General features: G+C 52.0%; 47 non-coding genes across 47 annotated transcripts; 16 read left to right on the forward strand and 31 right to left on the reverse strand.

Moving 5' to 3' along the window:
• Nucleotides 1–113: 113 nt before the first annotated feature.
• Trnap-agg (transfer RNA proline (anticodon AGG)) lies at nt 114–185 on the forward strand. The gene has a single exon. It is a non-coding gene; the product is annotated as a tRNA-Pro (tRNA).
• Nucleotides 186–379: 194 nt separating this feature from the next.
• Trnav-aac (transfer RNA valine (anticodon AAC)) lies at nt 380–452 on the reverse strand. The gene has a single exon. It is a non-coding gene; the product is annotated as a tRNA-Val (tRNA).
• A 158-nt stretch (nt 453–610) lies between these two features.
• Nucleotides 611–683, reverse strand: Trnav-cac (transfer RNA valine (anticodon CAC)). Its single transcript has one exon. It is a non-coding gene; the product is annotated as a tRNA-Val (tRNA).
• Nucleotides 684–1,067: 384 nt separating this feature from the next.
• Nucleotides 1,068–1,139, forward strand: Trnap-agg (transfer RNA proline (anticodon AGG)). Its single transcript has one exon. It is a non-coding gene; the product is annotated as a tRNA-Pro (tRNA).
• A 194-nt stretch (nt 1,140–1,333) lies between these two features.
• Trnav-aac (transfer RNA valine (anticodon AAC)) lies at nt 1,334–1,406 on the reverse strand. Its single transcript has one exon. It is a non-coding gene; the product is annotated as a tRNA-Val (tRNA).
• Nucleotides 1,407–1,564: 158 nt separating this feature from the next.
• On the reverse strand, nt 1,565–1,637 carry Trnav-cac (transfer RNA valine (anticodon CAC)). The gene has a single exon. It is a non-coding gene; the product is annotated as a tRNA-Val (tRNA).
• Nucleotides 1,638–2,021: 384 nt separating this feature from the next.
• On the forward strand, nt 2,022–2,093 carry Trnap-agg (transfer RNA proline (anticodon AGG)). Its single transcript has one exon. It is a non-coding gene; the product is annotated as a tRNA-Pro (tRNA).
• A 194-nt stretch (nt 2,094–2,287) lies between these two features.
• Nucleotides 2,288–2,360, reverse strand: Trnav-aac (transfer RNA valine (anticodon AAC)). The gene has a single exon. It is a non-coding gene; the product is annotated as a tRNA-Val (tRNA).
• Nucleotides 2,361–2,518: 158 nt separating this feature from the next.
• Nucleotides 2,519–2,591, reverse strand: Trnav-cac (transfer RNA valine (anticodon CAC)). The gene has a single exon. It is a non-coding gene; the product is annotated as a tRNA-Val (tRNA).
• Nucleotides 2,592–2,975: 384 nt separating this feature from the next.
• On the forward strand, nt 2,976–3,047 carry Trnap-agg (transfer RNA proline (anticodon AGG)). The gene has a single exon. It is a non-coding gene; the product is annotated as a tRNA-Pro (tRNA).
• A 194-nt stretch (nt 3,048–3,241) lies between these two features.
• Nucleotides 3,242–3,314, reverse strand: Trnav-aac (transfer RNA valine (anticodon AAC)). The gene has a single exon. It is a non-coding gene; the product is annotated as a tRNA-Val (tRNA).
• Nucleotides 3,315–3,472: 158 nt separating this feature from the next.
• On the reverse strand, nt 3,473–3,545 carry Trnav-cac (transfer RNA valine (anticodon CAC)). The gene has a single exon. It is a non-coding gene; the product is annotated as a tRNA-Val (tRNA).
• A 384-nt stretch (nt 3,546–3,929) lies between these two features.
• Trnap-agg (transfer RNA proline (anticodon AGG)) lies at nt 3,930–4,001 on the forward strand. Its single transcript has one exon. It is a non-coding gene; the product is annotated as a tRNA-Pro (tRNA).
• A 194-nt stretch (nt 4,002–4,195) lies between these two features.
• Nucleotides 4,196–4,268, reverse strand: Trnav-aac (transfer RNA valine (anticodon AAC)). The gene has a single exon. It is a non-coding gene; the product is annotated as a tRNA-Val (tRNA).
• Nucleotides 4,269–4,426: 158 nt separating this feature from the next.
• Trnav-cac (transfer RNA valine (anticodon CAC)) lies at nt 4,427–4,499 on the reverse strand. The gene has a single exon. It is a non-coding gene; the product is annotated as a tRNA-Val (tRNA).
• Nucleotides 4,500–4,883: 384 nt separating this feature from the next.
• On the forward strand, nt 4,884–4,955 carry Trnap-agg (transfer RNA proline (anticodon AGG)). Its single transcript has one exon. It is a non-coding gene; the product is annotated as a tRNA-Pro (tRNA).
• A 194-nt stretch (nt 4,956–5,149) lies between these two features.
• On the reverse strand, nt 5,150–5,222 carry Trnav-aac (transfer RNA valine (anticodon AAC)). Its single transcript has one exon. It is a non-coding gene; the product is annotated as a tRNA-Val (tRNA).
• A 158-nt stretch (nt 5,223–5,380) lies between these two features.
• Trnav-cac (transfer RNA valine (anticodon CAC)) lies at nt 5,381–5,453 on the reverse strand. Its single transcript has one exon. It is a non-coding gene; the product is annotated as a tRNA-Val (tRNA).
• A 384-nt stretch (nt 5,454–5,837) lies between these two features.
• Nucleotides 5,838–5,909, forward strand: Trnap-agg (transfer RNA proline (anticodon AGG)). Its single transcript has one exon. It is a non-coding gene; the product is annotated as a tRNA-Pro (tRNA).
• Nucleotides 5,910–6,103: 194 nt separating this feature from the next.
• On the reverse strand, nt 6,104–6,176 carry Trnav-aac (transfer RNA valine (anticodon AAC)). The gene has a single exon. It is a non-coding gene; the product is annotated as a tRNA-Val (tRNA).
• Nucleotides 6,177–6,334: 158 nt separating this feature from the next.
• Nucleotides 6,335–6,407, reverse strand: Trnav-cac (transfer RNA valine (anticodon CAC)). Its single transcript has one exon. It is a non-coding gene; the product is annotated as a tRNA-Val (tRNA).
• A 384-nt stretch (nt 6,408–6,791) lies between these two features.
• On the forward strand, nt 6,792–6,863 carry Trnap-agg (transfer RNA proline (anticodon AGG)). The gene has a single exon. It is a non-coding gene; the product is annotated as a tRNA-Pro (tRNA).
• Nucleotides 6,864–7,057: 194 nt separating this feature from the next.
• Nucleotides 7,058–7,130, reverse strand: Trnav-aac (transfer RNA valine (anticodon AAC)). Its single transcript has one exon. It is a non-coding gene; the product is annotated as a tRNA-Val (tRNA).
• Nucleotides 7,131–7,288: 158 nt separating this feature from the next.
• Nucleotides 7,289–7,361, reverse strand: Trnav-cac (transfer RNA valine (anticodon CAC)). Its single transcript has one exon. It is a non-coding gene; the product is annotated as a tRNA-Val (tRNA).
• Nucleotides 7,362–7,745: 384 nt separating this feature from the next.
• Nucleotides 7,746–7,817, forward strand: Trnap-agg (transfer RNA proline (anticodon AGG)). The gene has a single exon. It is a non-coding gene; the product is annotated as a tRNA-Pro (tRNA).
• A 194-nt stretch (nt 7,818–8,011) lies between these two features.
• On the reverse strand, nt 8,012–8,084 carry Trnav-aac (transfer RNA valine (anticodon AAC)). The gene has a single exon. It is a non-coding gene; the product is annotated as a tRNA-Val (tRNA).
• A 158-nt stretch (nt 8,085–8,242) lies between these two features.
• Nucleotides 8,243–8,315, reverse strand: Trnav-cac (transfer RNA valine (anticodon CAC)). The gene has a single exon. It is a non-coding gene; the product is annotated as a tRNA-Val (tRNA).
• A 384-nt stretch (nt 8,316–8,699) lies between these two features.
• Trnap-agg (transfer RNA proline (anticodon AGG)) lies at nt 8,700–8,771 on the forward strand. The gene has a single exon. It is a non-coding gene; the product is annotated as a tRNA-Pro (tRNA).
• A 194-nt stretch (nt 8,772–8,965) lies between these two features.
• On the reverse strand, nt 8,966–9,038 carry Trnav-aac (transfer RNA valine (anticodon AAC)). The gene has a single exon. It is a non-coding gene; the product is annotated as a tRNA-Val (tRNA).
• Nucleotides 9,039–9,196: 158 nt separating this feature from the next.
• Nucleotides 9,197–9,269, reverse strand: Trnav-cac (transfer RNA valine (anticodon CAC)). Its single transcript has one exon. It is a non-coding gene; the product is annotated as a tRNA-Val (tRNA).
• Nucleotides 9,270–9,653: 384 nt separating this feature from the next.
• Trnap-agg (transfer RNA proline (anticodon AGG)) lies at nt 9,654–9,725 on the forward strand. The gene has a single exon. It is a non-coding gene; the product is annotated as a tRNA-Pro (tRNA).
• A 194-nt stretch (nt 9,726–9,919) lies between these two features.
• Trnav-aac (transfer RNA valine (anticodon AAC)) lies at nt 9,920–9,992 on the reverse strand. Its single transcript has one exon. It is a non-coding gene; the product is annotated as a tRNA-Val (tRNA).
• A 158-nt stretch (nt 9,993–10,150) lies between these two features.
• Trnav-cac (transfer RNA valine (anticodon CAC)) lies at nt 10,151–10,223 on the reverse strand. The gene has a single exon. It is a non-coding gene; the product is annotated as a tRNA-Val (tRNA).
• A 384-nt stretch (nt 10,224–10,607) lies between these two features.
• Nucleotides 10,608–10,679, forward strand: Trnap-agg (transfer RNA proline (anticodon AGG)). Its single transcript has one exon. It is a non-coding gene; the product is annotated as a tRNA-Pro (tRNA).
• Nucleotides 10,680–10,873: 194 nt separating this feature from the next.
• Nucleotides 10,874–10,946, reverse strand: Trnav-aac (transfer RNA valine (anticodon AAC)). Its single transcript has one exon. It is a non-coding gene; the product is annotated as a tRNA-Val (tRNA).
• Nucleotides 10,947–11,104: 158 nt separating this feature from the next.
• Trnav-cac (transfer RNA valine (anticodon CAC)) lies at nt 11,105–11,177 on the reverse strand. The gene has a single exon. It is a non-coding gene; the product is annotated as a tRNA-Val (tRNA).
• A 384-nt stretch (nt 11,178–11,561) lies between these two features.
• On the forward strand, nt 11,562–11,633 carry Trnap-agg (transfer RNA proline (anticodon AGG)). The gene has a single exon. It is a non-coding gene; the product is annotated as a tRNA-Pro (tRNA).
• Nucleotides 11,634–11,827: 194 nt separating this feature from the next.
• Nucleotides 11,828–11,900, reverse strand: Trnav-aac (transfer RNA valine (anticodon AAC)). The gene has a single exon. It is a non-coding gene; the product is annotated as a tRNA-Val (tRNA).
• A 158-nt stretch (nt 11,901–12,058) lies between these two features.
• On the reverse strand, nt 12,059–12,131 carry Trnav-cac (transfer RNA valine (anticodon CAC)). The gene has a single exon. It is a non-coding gene; the product is annotated as a tRNA-Val (tRNA).
• A 384-nt stretch (nt 12,132–12,515) lies between these two features.
• On the forward strand, nt 12,516–12,587 carry Trnap-agg (transfer RNA proline (anticodon AGG)). The gene has a single exon. It is a non-coding gene; the product is annotated as a tRNA-Pro (tRNA).
• Nucleotides 12,588–12,781: 194 nt separating this feature from the next.
• Nucleotides 12,782–12,854, reverse strand: Trnav-aac (transfer RNA valine (anticodon AAC)). Its single transcript has one exon. It is a non-coding gene; the product is annotated as a tRNA-Val (tRNA).
• Nucleotides 12,855–13,012: 158 nt separating this feature from the next.
• Trnav-cac (transfer RNA valine (anticodon CAC)) lies at nt 13,013–13,085 on the reverse strand. The gene has a single exon. It is a non-coding gene; the product is annotated as a tRNA-Val (tRNA).
• Nucleotides 13,086–13,469: 384 nt separating this feature from the next.
• On the forward strand, nt 13,470–13,541 carry Trnap-agg (transfer RNA proline (anticodon AGG)). Its single transcript has one exon. It is a non-coding gene; the product is annotated as a tRNA-Pro (tRNA).
• A 194-nt stretch (nt 13,542–13,735) lies between these two features.
• Trnav-aac (transfer RNA valine (anticodon AAC)) lies at nt 13,736–13,808 on the reverse strand. Its single transcript has one exon. It is a non-coding gene; the product is annotated as a tRNA-Val (tRNA).
• A 158-nt stretch (nt 13,809–13,966) lies between these two features.
• Trnav-cac (transfer RNA valine (anticodon CAC)) lies at nt 13,967–14,039 on the reverse strand. Its single transcript has one exon. It is a non-coding gene; the product is annotated as a tRNA-Val (tRNA).
• Nucleotides 14,040–14,423: 384 nt separating this feature from the next.
• Trnap-agg (transfer RNA proline (anticodon AGG)) lies at nt 14,424–14,495 on the forward strand. The gene has a single exon. It is a non-coding gene; the product is annotated as a tRNA-Pro (tRNA).
• Nucleotides 14,496–14,689: 194 nt separating this feature from the next.
• Nucleotides 14,690–14,762, reverse strand: Trnav-aac (transfer RNA valine (anticodon AAC)). The gene has a single exon. It is a non-coding gene; the product is annotated as a tRNA-Val (tRNA).
• Nucleotides 14,763–14,765: the final 3 nt, after the last annotated feature.

Genomic DNA, 14,765 nt, shown 5'->3' on the forward strand with positions numbered 1-14,765 from the left:
TGCCAATAGCCCGGGAATTCGCGCCGCCCCCATCCCGCCAGCCTACACGAGACTTCCAGGGCAAACTGGACGAAATCGAGGGACTGGAATAATTGGCATTCGCTGTGTCACAGGGCTCGTTGGTCTAGGGGTATGATTCCTGCTTAGGGTGCAGGAGGTCCCGGGTTCAAATCCCGGACGAGCCCTAGCGTTTCGTGCAAACTGATCGCGCGTCAGTGGCTGAGTGATCGCAAAAAGCTCGCCGTCAATATCAAATGAATTTCTTATTTGATGTGAGCAATTGACACTCTGGTCCGACGCGTGAAGGCGATTACGAAGGTTTCGGGTACAGATGGTAGCAGATGCATGTTAGTAAGTCTTGCTTAAAGTGATGAAAAAGTGTTTCCGCCCGGGATCGAACCGGGGACCTTCTGCGTGTTAGGCAGACGTGATAACCGCTACACCACGGAAACTGCTTGTGTGCACCTTACTTCACAGACAACTTGTAGTGATGTTGCCATCGTAACTAAAAAATTCAATAAATGTGGTACTTGCAAAACGAAGGGACATGCAGCAGATCCACACACGACGTGGCTCATTGGAGGACAATACGACATAGGCAGGAAAATACTGTTCCCGCCCGGGATCGAACCGGGGACCTTCTGCGTGTGAAGCAGACGTGATAACCGCTACACTACGGAAACGACGGACACGACGCGTCCATCATTGTATACTCGAAGACGCTTCAACCTTTCTCTCGTGCGCGCATGCACACACCATAGTTCTCTTGACAGCCTGAAACCCATCACAGCCGAGGGCTCAAGAAGACTTCGGGGTGCAATAGAGAGTGTCTGCCGTAGCATCCCGAACGAGATAGCGGCGTTTCGCGCAGTCGTTATTGCAAGTCACATCAGCAAAAACAATCACCTCCTTAGCAGCAGGAAGTGCGCGCCCAGCGGCAGCTCTACATGTAGATGCCAATAGCCCGGGAATTCGCGCCGCCCCCATCCCGCCAGCCTACACGAGACTTCCAGGGCAAACTGGACGAAATCGAGGGACTGGAATAATTGGCATTCGCTGTGTCACAGGGCTCGTTGGTCTAGGGGTATGATTCCTGCTTAGGGTGCAGGAGGTCCCGGGTTCAAATCCCGGACGAGCCCTAGCGTTTTGTGCAAACTGATCGCGCGTCAGTGGCTGAGTGATCGCAAAAAGCTCGCCGTCAATATCAAATGAATTTCTTATTTGATGTGAGCAATTGACACTCTGGTCCGACGCGTGAAGGCGATTACGAAGGTTTCGGGTACAGATGGTAGCAGATGCATGTTAGTAAGTCTTGCTTAAAGTGATGAAAAAGTGTTTCCGCCCGGGATCGAACCGGGGACCTTCTGCGTGTTAGGCAGACGTGATAACCGCTACACCACGGAAACTGCTTGTGTGCACCTTACTTCACAGACAACTTGTAGTGATGTTGCCATCGTAACTAAAAAATTCAATAAATGTGGTACTTGCAAAACGAAGGGACATGCAGCAGATCCACACACGACGTGGCTCATTGGAGGACAATACGACATAGGCAGGAAAATACTGTTCCCGCCCGGGATCGAACCGGGGACCTTCTGCGTGTGAAGCAGACGTGATAACCGCTACACTACGGAAACGACGGACACGACGCGTCCATCATTGTATACTCGAAGACGCTTCAACCTTTCTCTCGTGCGCGCATGCACACACCATAGTTCTCTTGACAGCCTGAAACCCATCACAGCCGAGGGCTCAAGAAGACTTCGGGGTGCAATAGAGAGTGTCTGCCGTAGCATCCCGAACGAGATAGCGGCGTTTCGCGCAGTCGTTATTGCAAGTCACATCAGCAAAAACAATCACCTCCTTAGCAGCAGGAAGTGCGCGCCCAGCGGCAGCTCTACATGTAGATGCCAATAGCCCGGGAATTCGCGCCGCCCCCATCCCGCCAGCCTACACGAGACTTCCAGGGCAAACTGGACGAAATCGAGGGACTGGAATAATTGGCATTCGCTGTGTCACAGGGCTCGTTGGTCTAGGGGTATGATTCCTGCTTAGGGTGCAGGAGGTCCCGGGTTCAAATCCCGGACGAGCCCTAGCGTTTCGTGCAAACTGATCGCGCGTCAGTGGCTGAGTGATCGCAAAAAGCTCGCCGTCAATATCAAATGAATTTCTTATTTGATGTGAGCAATTGACACTCTGGTCCGACGCGTGAAGGCGATTACGAAGGTTTCGGGTACAGATGGTAGCAGATGCATGTTAGTAAGTCTTGCTTAAAGTGATGAAAAAGTGTTTCCGCCCGGGATCGAACCGGGGACCTTCTGCGTGTTAGGCAGACGTGATAACCGCTACACCACGGAAACTGCTTGTGTGCACCTTACTTCACAGACAACTTGTAGTGATGTTGCCATCGTAACTAAAAAATTCAATAAATGTGGTACTTGCAAAACGAAGGGACATGCAGCAGATCCACACACGACGTGGCTCATTGGAGGACAATACGACATAGGCAGGAAAATACTGTTCCCGCCCGGGATCGAACCGGGGACCTTCTGCGTGTGAAGCAGACGTGATAACCGCTACACTACGGAAACGACGGACACGACGCGTCCATCATTGTATACTCGAAGACGCTTCAACCTTTCTCTCGTGCGCGCATGCACACACCATAGTTCTCTTGACAACCTGAAACCCATCACAGCCGAGGGCTCAAGAAGACTTCGGGGTGCAATAGAGAGTGTCTGCCGTAGCATCCCGAACGAGATAGCGGCGTTTCGCGCAGTCGTTATTGCAAGTCACATCAGCAAAAACAATCACCTCCTTAGCAGCAGGAAGTGCGCGCCCAGCGGCAGCTCTACATGTAGATGCCAATAGCCCGGGAATTCGCGCCGCCCCCATCCCGCCAGCCTACACGAGACTTCCAGGGCAAACTGGACGAAATCGAGGGACTGGAATAATTGGCATTCGCTGTGTCACAGGGCTCGTTGGTCTAGGGGTATGATTCCTGCTTAGGGTGCAGGAGGTCCCGGGTTCAAATCCCGGACGAGCCCTAGCGTTTCGTGCAAACTGATCGCGCGTCAGTGGCTGAGTGATCGCAAAAAGCTCGCCGTCAATATCAAATGAATTTCTTATTTGATGTGAGCAATTGACACTCTGGTCCGACGCGTGAAGGCGATTACGAAGGTTTCGGGTACAGATGGTAGCAGATGCATGTTAGTAAGTCTTGCTTAAAGTGATGAAAAAGTGTTTCCGCCCGGGATCGAACCGGGGACCTTCTGCGTGTTAGGCAGACGTGATAACCGCTACACCACGGAAACTGCTTGTGTGCACCTTACTTCACAGACAACTTGTAGTGATGTTGCCATCGTAACTAAAAAATTCAATAAATGTGGTACTTGCAAAACGAAGGGACATGCAGCAGATCCACACACGACGTGGCTCATTGGAGGACAATACGACATAGGCAGGAAAATACTGTTCCCGCCCGGGATCGAACCGGGGACCTTCTGCGTGTGAAGCAGACGTGATAACCGCTACACTACGGAAACGACGGACACGACGCGTCCATCATTGTATACTCGAAGACGCTTCAACCTTTCTCTCGTGCGCGCATGCACACACCATAGTTCTCTTGACAGCCTGAAACCCATCACAGCCGAGGGCTCAAGAAGACTTCGGGGTGCAATAGAGAGTGTCTGCCGTAGCATCCCGAACGAGATAGCGGCGTTTCGCGCAGTCGTTATTGCAAGTCACATCAGCAAAAACAATCACCTCCTTAGCAGCAGGAAGTGCGCGCCCAGCGGCAGCTCTACATGTAGATGCCAATAGCCCGGGAATTCGCGCCGCCCCCATCCCGCCAGCCTACACGAGACTTCCAGGGCAAACTGGACGAAATCGAGGGACTGGAATAATTGGCATTCGCTGTGTCACAGGGCTCGTTGGTCTAGGGGTATGATTCCTGCTTAGGGTGCAGGAGGTCCCGGGTTCAAATCCCGGACGAGCCCTAGCGTTTTGTGCAAACTGATCGCGCGTCAGTGGCTGAGTGATCGCAAAAAGCTCGCCGTCAATATCAAATGAATTTCTTATTTGATGTGAGCAATTGACACTCTGGTCCGACGCGTGAAGGCGATTACGAAGGTTTCGGGTACAGATGGTAGCAGATGCATGTTAGTAAGTCTTGCTTAAAGTGATGAAAAAGTGTTTCCGCCCGGGATCGAACCGGGGACCTTCTGCGTGTTAGGCAGACGTGATAACCGCTACACCACGGAAACTGCTTGTGTGCACCTTACTTCACAGACAACTTGTAGTGATGTTGCCATCGTAACTAAAAAATTCAATAAATGTGGTACTTGCAAAACGAAGGGACATGCAGCAGATCCACACACGACGTGGCTCATTGGAGGACAATACGACATAGGCAGGAAAATACTGTTCCCGCCCGGGATCGAACCGGGGACCTTCTGCGTGTGAAGCAGACGTGATAACCGCTACACTACGGAAACGACGGACACGACGCGTCCATCATTGTATACTCGAAAACGCTTCAACCTTTCTCTCGTGCGCGCATGCACACACCATAGTTCTCTTGACAGCCTGAAACCCATCACAGCCGAGGGCTCAAGAAGACTTCGGGGTGCAATAGAGAGTGTCTGCCGTAGCATCCCGAACGAGATAGCGGCGTTTCGCGCAGTCGTTATTGCAAGTCACATCAGCAAAAACAATCACCTCCTTAGCAGCAGGAAGTGCGCGCCCAGCGGCAGCTCTACATGTAGATGCCAATAGCCCGGGAATTCGCGCCGCCCCCATCCCGCCAGCCTACACGAGACTTCCAGGGCAAACTGGACGAAATCGAGGGACTGGAATAATTGGCATTCGCTGTGTCACAGGGCTCGTTGGTCTAGGGGTATGATTCCTGCTTAGGGTGCAGGAGGTCCCGGGTTCAAATCCCGGACGAGCCCTAGCGTTTCGTGCAAACTGATCGCGCGTCAGTGGCTGAGTGATCGCAAAAAGCTCGCCGTCAATATCAAATGAATTTCTTATTTGATGTGAGCAATTGACACTCTGGTCCGACGCGTGAAGGCGATTACGAAGGTTTCGGGTACAGATGGTAGCAGATGCATGTTAGTAAGTCTTGCTTAAAGTGATGAAAAAGTGTTTCCGCCCGGGATCGAACCGGGGACCTTCTGCGTGTTAGGCAGACGTGATAACCGCTACACCACGGAAACTGCTTGTGTGCACCTTACTTCACAGACAACTTGTAGTGATGTTGCCATCGTAACTAAAAAATTCAATAAATGTGGTACTTGCAAAACGAAGGGACATGCAGCAGATCCACACACGACGTGGCTCATTGGAGGACAATACGACATAGGCAGGAAAATACTGTTCCCGCCCGGGATCGAACCGGGGACCTTCTGCGTGTGAAGCAGACGTGATAACCGCTACACTACGGAAACGACGGACACGACGCGTCCATCATTGTATACTCGAAGACGCTTCAACCTTTCTCTCGTGCGCGCATGCACACACCATAGTTCTCTTGACAGCCTGAAACCCATCACAGCCGAGGGCTCAAGAAGACTTCGGGGTGCAATAGAGAGTGTCTGCCGTAGCATCCCGAACGAGATAGCGGCGTTTCGCGCAGTCGTTATTGCAAGTCACATCAGCAAAAACAATCACCTCCTTAGCAGCAGGAAGTGCGCGCCCAGCGGCAGCTCTACATGTAGATGCCAATAGCCCGGGAATTCGCGCCGCCCCCATCCCGCCAGCCTACACGAGACTTCCAGGGCAAACTGGACGAAATCGAGGGACTGGAATAATTGGCATTCGCTGTGTCACAGGGCTCGTTGGTCTAGGGGTATGATTCCTGCTTAGGGTGCAGGAGGTCCCGGGTTCAAATCCCGGACGAGCCCTAGCGTTTCGTGCAAACTGATCGCGCGTCAGTGGCTGAGTGATCGCAAAAAGCTCGCCGTCAATATCAAATGAATTTCTTATTTGATGTGAGCAATTGACACTCTGGTCCGACGCGTGAAGGCGATTACGAAGGTTTCGGGTACAGATGGTAGCAGATGCATGTTAGTAAGTCTTGCTTAAAGTGATGAAAAAGTGTTTCCGCCCGGGATCGAACCGGGGACCTTCTGCGTGTTAGGCAGACGTGATAACCGCTACACCACGGAAACTGCTTGTGTGCACCTTACTTCACAGACAACTTGTAGTGATGTTGCCATCGTAACTAAAAAATTCAATAAATGTGGTACTTGCAAAACGAAGGGACATGCAGCAGATCCACACACGACGTGGCTCATTGGAGGACAATACGACATAGGCAGGAAAATACTGTTCCCGCCCGGGATCGAACCGGGGACCTTCTGCGTGTGAAGCAGACGTGATAACCGCTACACTACGGAAACGACGGACACGACGCGTCCATCATTGTATACTCGAAGACGCTTCAACCTTTCTCTCGTGCGCGCATGCACACACCATAGTTCTCTTGACAGCCTGAAACCCATCACAGCCGAGGGCTCAAGAAGACTTCGGGGTGCAATAGAGAGTGTCTGCCGTAGCATCCCGAACGAGATAGCGGCGTTTCGCGCAGTCGTTATTGCAAGTCACATCAGCAAAAACAATCACCTCCTTAGCAGCAGGAAGTGCGCGCCCAGCGGCAGCTCTACATGTAGATGCCAATAGCCCGGGAATTCGCGCCGCCCCCATCCCGCCAGCCTACACGAGACTTCCAGGGCAAACTGGACGAAATCGAGGGACTGGAATAATTGGCATTCGCTGTGTCACAGGGCTCGTTGGTCTAGGGGTATGATTCCTGCTTAGGGTGCAGGAGGTCCCGGGTTCAAATCCCGGACGAGCCCTAGCGTTTCGTGCAAACTGATCGCGCGTCAGTGGCTGAGTGATCGCAAAAAGCTCGCCGTCAATATCAAATGAATTTCTTATTTGATGTGAGCAATTGACACTCTGGTCCGACGCGTGAAGGCGATTACGAAGGTTTCGGGTACAGATGGTAGCAGATGCATGTTAGTAAGTCTTGCTTAAAGTGATGAAAAAGTGTTTCCGCCCGGGATCGAACCGGGGACCTTCTGCGTGTTAGGCAGACGTGATAACCGCTACACCACGGAAACTGCTTGTGTGTACCTTACTTCACAGACAACTTGTAGTGATGTTGCCATCGTAACTAAAAAATTCAATAAATGTGGTACTTGCAAAACGAAGGGACATGCAGCAGATCCACACACGACGTGGCTCATTGGAGGACAATACGACATAGGCAGGAAAATACTGTTCCCGCCCGGGATCGAACCGGGGACCTTCTGCGTGTGAAGCAGACGTGATAACCGCTACACTACGGAAACGACGGACACGACGCGTCCATCATTGTATACTCGAAGACGCTTCAACCTTTCTCTCGTGCGCGCATGCACACACCATAGTTCTCTTGACAGCCTGAAACCCATCACAGCCGAGGGCTCAAGAAGACTTCGGGGTGCAATAGAGAGTGTCTGCCGTAGCATCCCGAACGAGATAGCGGCGTTTCGCGCAGTCGTTATTGCAAGTCACATCAGCAAAAACAATCACCTCCTTAGCAGCAGGAAGTGCGCGCCCAGCGGCAGCTCTACATGTAGATGCCAATAGCCCGGGAATTCGCGCCGCCCCCATCCCGCCAGCCTACACGAGACTTCCAGGGCAAACTGGACGAAATCGAGGGACTGGAATAATTGGCATTCGCTGTGTCACAGGGCTCGTTGGTCTAGGGGTATGATTCCTGCTTAGGGTGCAGGAGGTCCCGGGTTCAAATCCCGGACGAGCCCTAGCGTTTCGTGCAAACTGATCGCGCGTCAGTGGCTGAGTGATCGCAAAAAGCTCGCCGTCAATATCAAATGAATTTCTTATTTGATGTGAGCAATTGACACTCTGGTCCGACGCGTGAAGGCGATTACGAAGGTTTCGGGTACAGATGGTAGCAGATGCATGTTAGTAAGTCTTGCTTAAAGTGATGAAAAAGTGTTTCCGCCCGGGATCGAACCGGGGACCTTCTGCGTGTTAGGCAGACGTGATAACCGCTACACCACGGAAACTGCTTGTGTGCTCCTTTCTTCACAGACAACTTGTAGTGATGTTGCCATCGTAACTAAAAAATTCAATAAATGTGGTACTTGCAAAACGAAGGGACATGCAGCAGATCCACACACGACGTGGCTCATTGGAGGACAATACGACATAGGCAGGAAAATACTGTTCCCGCCCGGGATCGAACCGGGGACCTTCTGCGTGTGAAGCAGACGTGATAACCGCTACACTACGGAAACGACGTACACGACGCGTCCATCATTGTATACTCGAAAACGCTTCAACCTTTCTCTCGTGCGCGCATGCACACACCATAGTTCTCTTGACAGCCTGAAACCCATCACAGCCGAGGGCTCAAGAAGACTTCGGGGTGCAATAGAGAGTGTCTGCCGTAGCATCCCGAACGAGATAGCGGCGTTTCGCGCAGTCGTTATTGCAAGTCACATCAGCAAAAACAATCACCTCCTTAGCAGCAGGAAGTGCGCGCCCAGCGGCAGCTCTACATGTAGATGCCAATAGCCCGGGAATTCGCGCCGCCCCCATCCCGCCAGCCTACACGAGACTTCCAGGGCAAACTGGACGAAATCGAGGGACTGGAATAATTGGCATTCGCTGTGTCACAGGGCTCGTTGGTCTAGGGGTATGATTCCTGCTTAGGGTGCAGGAGGTCCCGGGTTCAAATCCCGGACGAGCCCTAGCGTTTTGTGCAAACTGATCGCGCGTCAGTGGCTGAGTGATCGCAAAAAGCTCGCCGTCAATATCAAATGAATTTCTTATTTGATGTGAGCAATTGACACTCTGGTCCGACGCGTGAAGGCGATTACGAAGGTTTCGGGTACAGATGGTAGCAGATGCATGTTAGTAAGTCTTGCTTAAAGTGATGAAAAAGTGTTTCCGCCCGGGATCGAACCGGGGACCTTCTGCGTGTTAGGCAGACGTGATAACCGCTACACCACGGAAACTGCTTGTGTGCACCTTACTTCACAGACAACTTGTAGTGATGTTGCCATCGTAACTAAAAAATTCAATAAATGTGGTACTTGCAAAACGAAGGGACATGCAGCAGATCCACACACGACGTGGCTCATTGGAGGACAATACGACATAGGCAGGAAAATACTGTTCCCGCCCGGGATCGAACCGGGGACCTTCTGCGTGTGAAGCAGACGTGATAACCGCTACACTACGGAAACGACGGACACGACGCGTCCATCATTGTATACTCGAAAACGCTTCAACCTTTCTCTCGTGCGCGCATGCACACACCATAGTTCTCTTGACAGCCTGAAACCCATCACAGCCGAGGGCTCAAGAAGACTTCGGGGTGCAATAGAGAGTGTCTGCCGTAGCATCCCGAACGAGATAGCGGCGTTTCGCGCAGTCGTTATTGCAAGTCACATCAGCAAAAACAATCACCTCCTTAGCAGCAGGAAGTGCGCGCCCAGCGGCAGCTCTACATGTAGATGCCAATAGCCCGGGAATTCGCGCCGCCCCCATCCCGCCAGCCTACACGAGACTTCCAGGGCAAACTGGACGAAATCGAGGGACTGGAATAATTGGCATTCGCTGTGTCACAGGGCTCGTTGGTCTAGGGGTATGATTCCTGCTTAGGGTGCAGGAGGTCCCGGGTTCAAATCCCGGACGAGCCCTAGCGTTTCGTGCAAACTGATCGCGCGTCAGTGGCTGAGTGATCGCAAAAAGCTCGCCGTCAATATCAAATGAATTTCTTATTTGATGTGAGCAATTGACACTCTGGTCCGACGCGTGAAGGCGATTACGAAGGTTTCGGGTACAGATGGTAGCAGATGCATGTTAGTAAGTCTTGCTTAAAGTGATGAAAAAGTGTTTCCGCCCGGGATCGAACCGGGGACCTTCTGCGTGTTAGGCAGACGTGATAACCGCTACACCACGGAAACTGCTTGTGTGCACCTTACTTCACAGACAACTTGTAGTGATGTTGCCATCGTAACTAAAAAATTCAATAAATGTGGTACTTGCAAAACGAAGGGACATGCAGCAGATCCACACACGACGTGGCTCATTGGAGGACAATACGACATAGGCAGGAAAATACTGTTCCCGCCCGGGATCGAACCGGGGACCTTCTGCGTGTGAAGCAGACGTGATAACCGCTACACTACGGAAACGACGGACACGACGCGTCCATCATTGTATACTCGAAAACGCTTCAACCTTTCTCTCGTGCGCGCATGCACACACCATAGTTCTCTTGACAGCCTGAAACCCATCACAGCCGAGGGCTCAAGAAGACTTCGGGGTGCAATAGAGAGTGTCTGCCGTAGCATCCCGAACGAGATAGCGGCGTTTCGCGCAGTCGTTATTGCAAGTCACATCAGCAAAAACAATCACCTCCTTAGCAGCAGGAAGTGCGCGCCCAGCGGCAGCTCTACATGTAGATGCCAATAGCCCGGGAATTCGCGCCGCCCCCATCCCGCCAGCCTACACGAGACTTCCAGGGCAAACTGGACGAAATCGAGGGACTGGAATAATTGGCATTCGCTGTGTCACAGGGCTCGTTGGTCTAGGGGTATGATTCCTGCTTAGGGTGCAGGAGGTCCCGGGTTCAAATCCCGGACGAGCCCTAGCGTTTCGTGCAAACTGATCGCGCGTCAGTGGCTGAGTGATCGCAAAAAGCTCGCCGTCAATATCAAATGAATTTCTTATTTGATGTGAGCAATTGACACTCTGGTCCGACGCGTGAAGGCGATTACGAAGGTTTCGGGTACAGATGGTAGCAGATGCATGTTAGTAAGTCTTGCTTAAAGTGATGAAAAAGTGTTTCCGCCCGGGATCGAACCGGGGACCTTCTGCGTGTTAGGCAGACGTGATAACCGCTACACCACGGAAACTGCTTGTGTGCACCTTACTTCACAGACAACTTGTAGTGATGTTGCCATCGTAACTAAAAAATTCAATAAATGTGGTACTTGCAAAACGAAGGGACATGCAGCAGATCCACACACGACGTGGCTCATTGGAGGACAATACGACATAGGCAGGAAAATACTGTTCCCGCCCGGGATCGAACCGGGGACCTTCTGCGTGTGAAGCAGACGTGATAACCGCTACACTACGGAAACGACGGACACGACGCGTCCATCATTGTATACTCGAAAACGCTTCAACCTTTCTCTCGTGCGCGCATGCACACACCATAGTTCTCTTGACAGCCTGAAACCCATCACAGCCGAGGGCTCAAGAAGACTTCGGGGTGCAATAGAGAGTGTCTGCCGTAGCATCCCGAACGAGATAGCGGCGTTTCGCGCAGTCGTTATTGCAAGTCACATCAGCAAAAACAATCACCTCCTTAGCAGCAGGAAGTGCGCGCCCAGCGGCAGCTCTACATGTAGATGCCAATAGCCCGGGAATTCGCGCCGCCCCCATCCCGCCAGCCTACACGAGACTTCCAGGGCAAACTGGACGAAATCGAGGGACTGGAATAATTGGCATTCGCTGTGTCACAGGGCTCGTTGGTCTAGGGGTATGATTCCTGCTTAGGGTGCAGGAGGTCCCGGGTTCAAATCCCGGACGAGCCCTAGCGTTTCGTGCAAACTGATCGCGCGTCAGTGGCTGAGTGATCGCAAAAAGCTCGCCGTCAATATCAAATGAATTTCTTATTTGATGTGAGCAATTGACACTCTGGTCCGACGCGTGAAGGCGATTACGAAGGTTTCGGGTACAGATGGTAGCAGATGCATGTTAGTAAGTCTTGCTTAAAGTGATGAAAAAGTGTTTCCGCCCGGGATCGAACCGGGGACCTTCTGCGTGTTAGGCAGACGTGATAACCGCTACACCACGGAAACTGCTTGTGTGCTCCTTTCTTCACAGACAACTTGTAGTGATGTTGCCATCGTAACTAAAAAATTCAATAAATGTGGTACTTGCAAAACGAAGGGACATGCAGCAGATCCACACACGACGTGGCTCATTGGAGGACAATACGACATAGGCAGGAAAATACTGTTCCCGCCCGGGATCGAACCGGGGACCTTCTGCGTGTGAAGCAGACGTGATAACCGCTACACTACGGAAACGACGTACACGACGCGTCCATCATTGTATACTCGAAAACGCTTCAACCTTTCTCTCGTGCGCGCATGCACACACCATAGTTCTCTTGACAGCCTGAAACCCATCACAGCCGAGGGCTCAAGAAGACTTCGGGGTGCAATAGAGAGTGTCTGCCGTAGCATCCCGAACGAGATAGCGGCGTTTCGCGCAGTCGTTATTGCAAGTCACATCAGCAAAAACAATCACCTCCTTAGCAGCAGGAAGTGCGCGCCCAGCGGCAGCTCTACATGTAGATGCCAATAGCCCGGGAATTCGCGCCGCCCCCATCCCGCCAGCCTACACGAGACTTCCAGGGCAAACTGGACGAAATCGAGGGACTGGAATAATTGGCATTCGCTGTGTCACAGGGCTCGTTGGTCTAGGGGTATGATTCCTGCTTAGGGTGCAGGAGGTCCCGGGTTCAAATCCCGGACGAGCCCTAGCGTTTTGTGCAAACTGATCGCGCGTCAGTGGCTGAGTGATCGCAAAAAGCTCGCCGTCAATATCAAATGAATTTCTTATTTGATGTGAGCAATTGACACTCTGGTCCGACGCGTGAAGGCGATTACGAAGGTTTCGGGTACAGATGGTAGCAGATGCATGTTAGTAAGTCTTGCTTAAAGTGATGAAAAAGTGTTTCCGCCCGGGATCGAACCGGGGACCTTCTGCGTGTTAGGCAGACGTGATAACCGCTACACCACGGAAACTGCTTGTGTGCACCTTACTTCACAGACAACTTGTAGTGATGTTGCCATCGTAACTAAAAAATTCAATAAATGTGGTACTTGCAAAACGAAGGGACATGCAGCAGATCCACACACGACGTGGCTCATTGGAGGACAATACGACATAGGCAGGAAAATACTGTTCCCGCCCGGGATCGAACCGGGGACCTTCTGCGTGTGAAGCAGACGTGATAACCGCTACACTACGGAAACGACGGACACGACGCGTCCATCATTGTATACTCGAAAACGCTTCAACCTTTCTCTCGTGCGCGCATGCACACACCATAGTTCTCTTGACAGCCTGAAACCCATCACAGCCGAGGGCTCAAGAAGACTTCGGGGTGCAATAGAGAGTGTCTGCCGTAGCATCCCGAACGAGATAGCGGCGTTTCGCGCAGTCGTTATTGCAAGTCACATCAGCAAAAACAATCACCTCCTTAGCAGCAGGAAGTGCGCGCCCAGCGGCAGCTCTACATGTAGATGCCAATAGCCCGGGAATTCGCGCCGCCCCCATCCCGCCAGCCTACACGAGACTTCCAGGGCAAACTGGACGAAATCGAGGGACTGGAATAATTGGCATTCGCTGTGTCACAGGGCTCGTTGGTCTAGGGGTATGATTCCTGCTTAGGGTGCAGGAGGTCCCGGGTTCAAATCCCGGACGAGCCCTAGCGTTTCGTGCAAACTGATCGCGCGTCAGTGGCTGAGTGATCGCAAAAAGCTCGCCGTCAATATCAAATGAATTTCTTATTTGATGTGAGCAATTGACACTCTGGTCCGACGCGTGAAGGCGATTACGAAGGTTTCGGGTACAGATGGTAGCAGATGCATGTTAGTAAGTCTTGCTTAAAGTGATGAAAAAGTGTTTCCGCCCGGGATCGAACCGGGGACCTTCTGCGTGTTAGGCAGACGTGATAACCGCTACACCACGGAAACTGCTTGTGTGCACCTTACTTCACAGACAACTTGTAGTGATGTTGCCATCGTAACTAAAAAATTCAATAAATGTGGTACTTGCAAAACGAAGGGACATGCAGCAGATCCACACACGACGTGGCTCATTGGAGGACAATACGACATAGGCAGGAAAATACTGTTCCCGCCCGGGATCGAACCGGGGACCTTCTGCGTGTGAAGCAGACGTGATAACCGCTACACTACGGAAACGACGGACACGACGCGTCCATCATTGTATACTCGAAAACGCTTCAACCTTTCTCTCGTGCGCGCATGCACACACCATAGTTCTCTTGACAGCCTGAAACCCATCACAGCCGAGGGCTCAAGAAGACTTCGGGGTGCAATAGAGAGTGTCTGCCGTAGCATCCCGAACGAGATAGCGGCGTTTCGCGCAGTCGTTATTGCAAGTCACATCAGCAAAAACAATCACCTCCTTAGCAGCAGGAAGTGCGCGCCCAGCGGCAGCTCTACATGTAGATGCCAATAGCCCGGGAATTCGCGCCGCCCCCATCCCGCCAGCCTACACGAGACTTCCAGGGCAAACTGGACGAAATCGAGGGACTGGAATAATTGGCATTCGCTGTGTCACAGGGCTCGTTGGTCTAGGGGTATGATTCCTGCTTAGGGTGCAGGAGGTCCCGGGTTCAAATCCGGGACGAGCCCTAGCGTTTCGTGCAAACTGATCGCGCGTCAGTGGCTGAGTGATCGCAAAAAGCTCGCCGTCAATATCAAATGAATTTCTTATTTGATGTGAGCAATTGACACTCTGGTCCGACGCGTGAAGGCGATTACGAAGGTTTCGGGTACAGATGGTAGCAGATGCATGTTAGTAAGTCTTGCTTAAAGTGATGAAAAAGTGTTTCCGCCCGGGATCGAACCGGGGACCTTCTGCGTGTTAGGCAGACGTGATAACCGCTACACCACGGAAACTGC

The sequence above is a fragment of the Schistocerca nitens genome, chromosome 2 (assembly GCF_023898315.1).
Source record: "Schistocerca nitens isolate TAMUIC-IGC-003100 chromosome 2, iqSchNite1.1, whole genome shotgun sequence".
Taxonomy (NCBI): Eukaryota; Metazoa; Arthropoda; class Insecta; order Orthoptera; family Acrididae; genus Schistocerca; species Schistocerca nitens.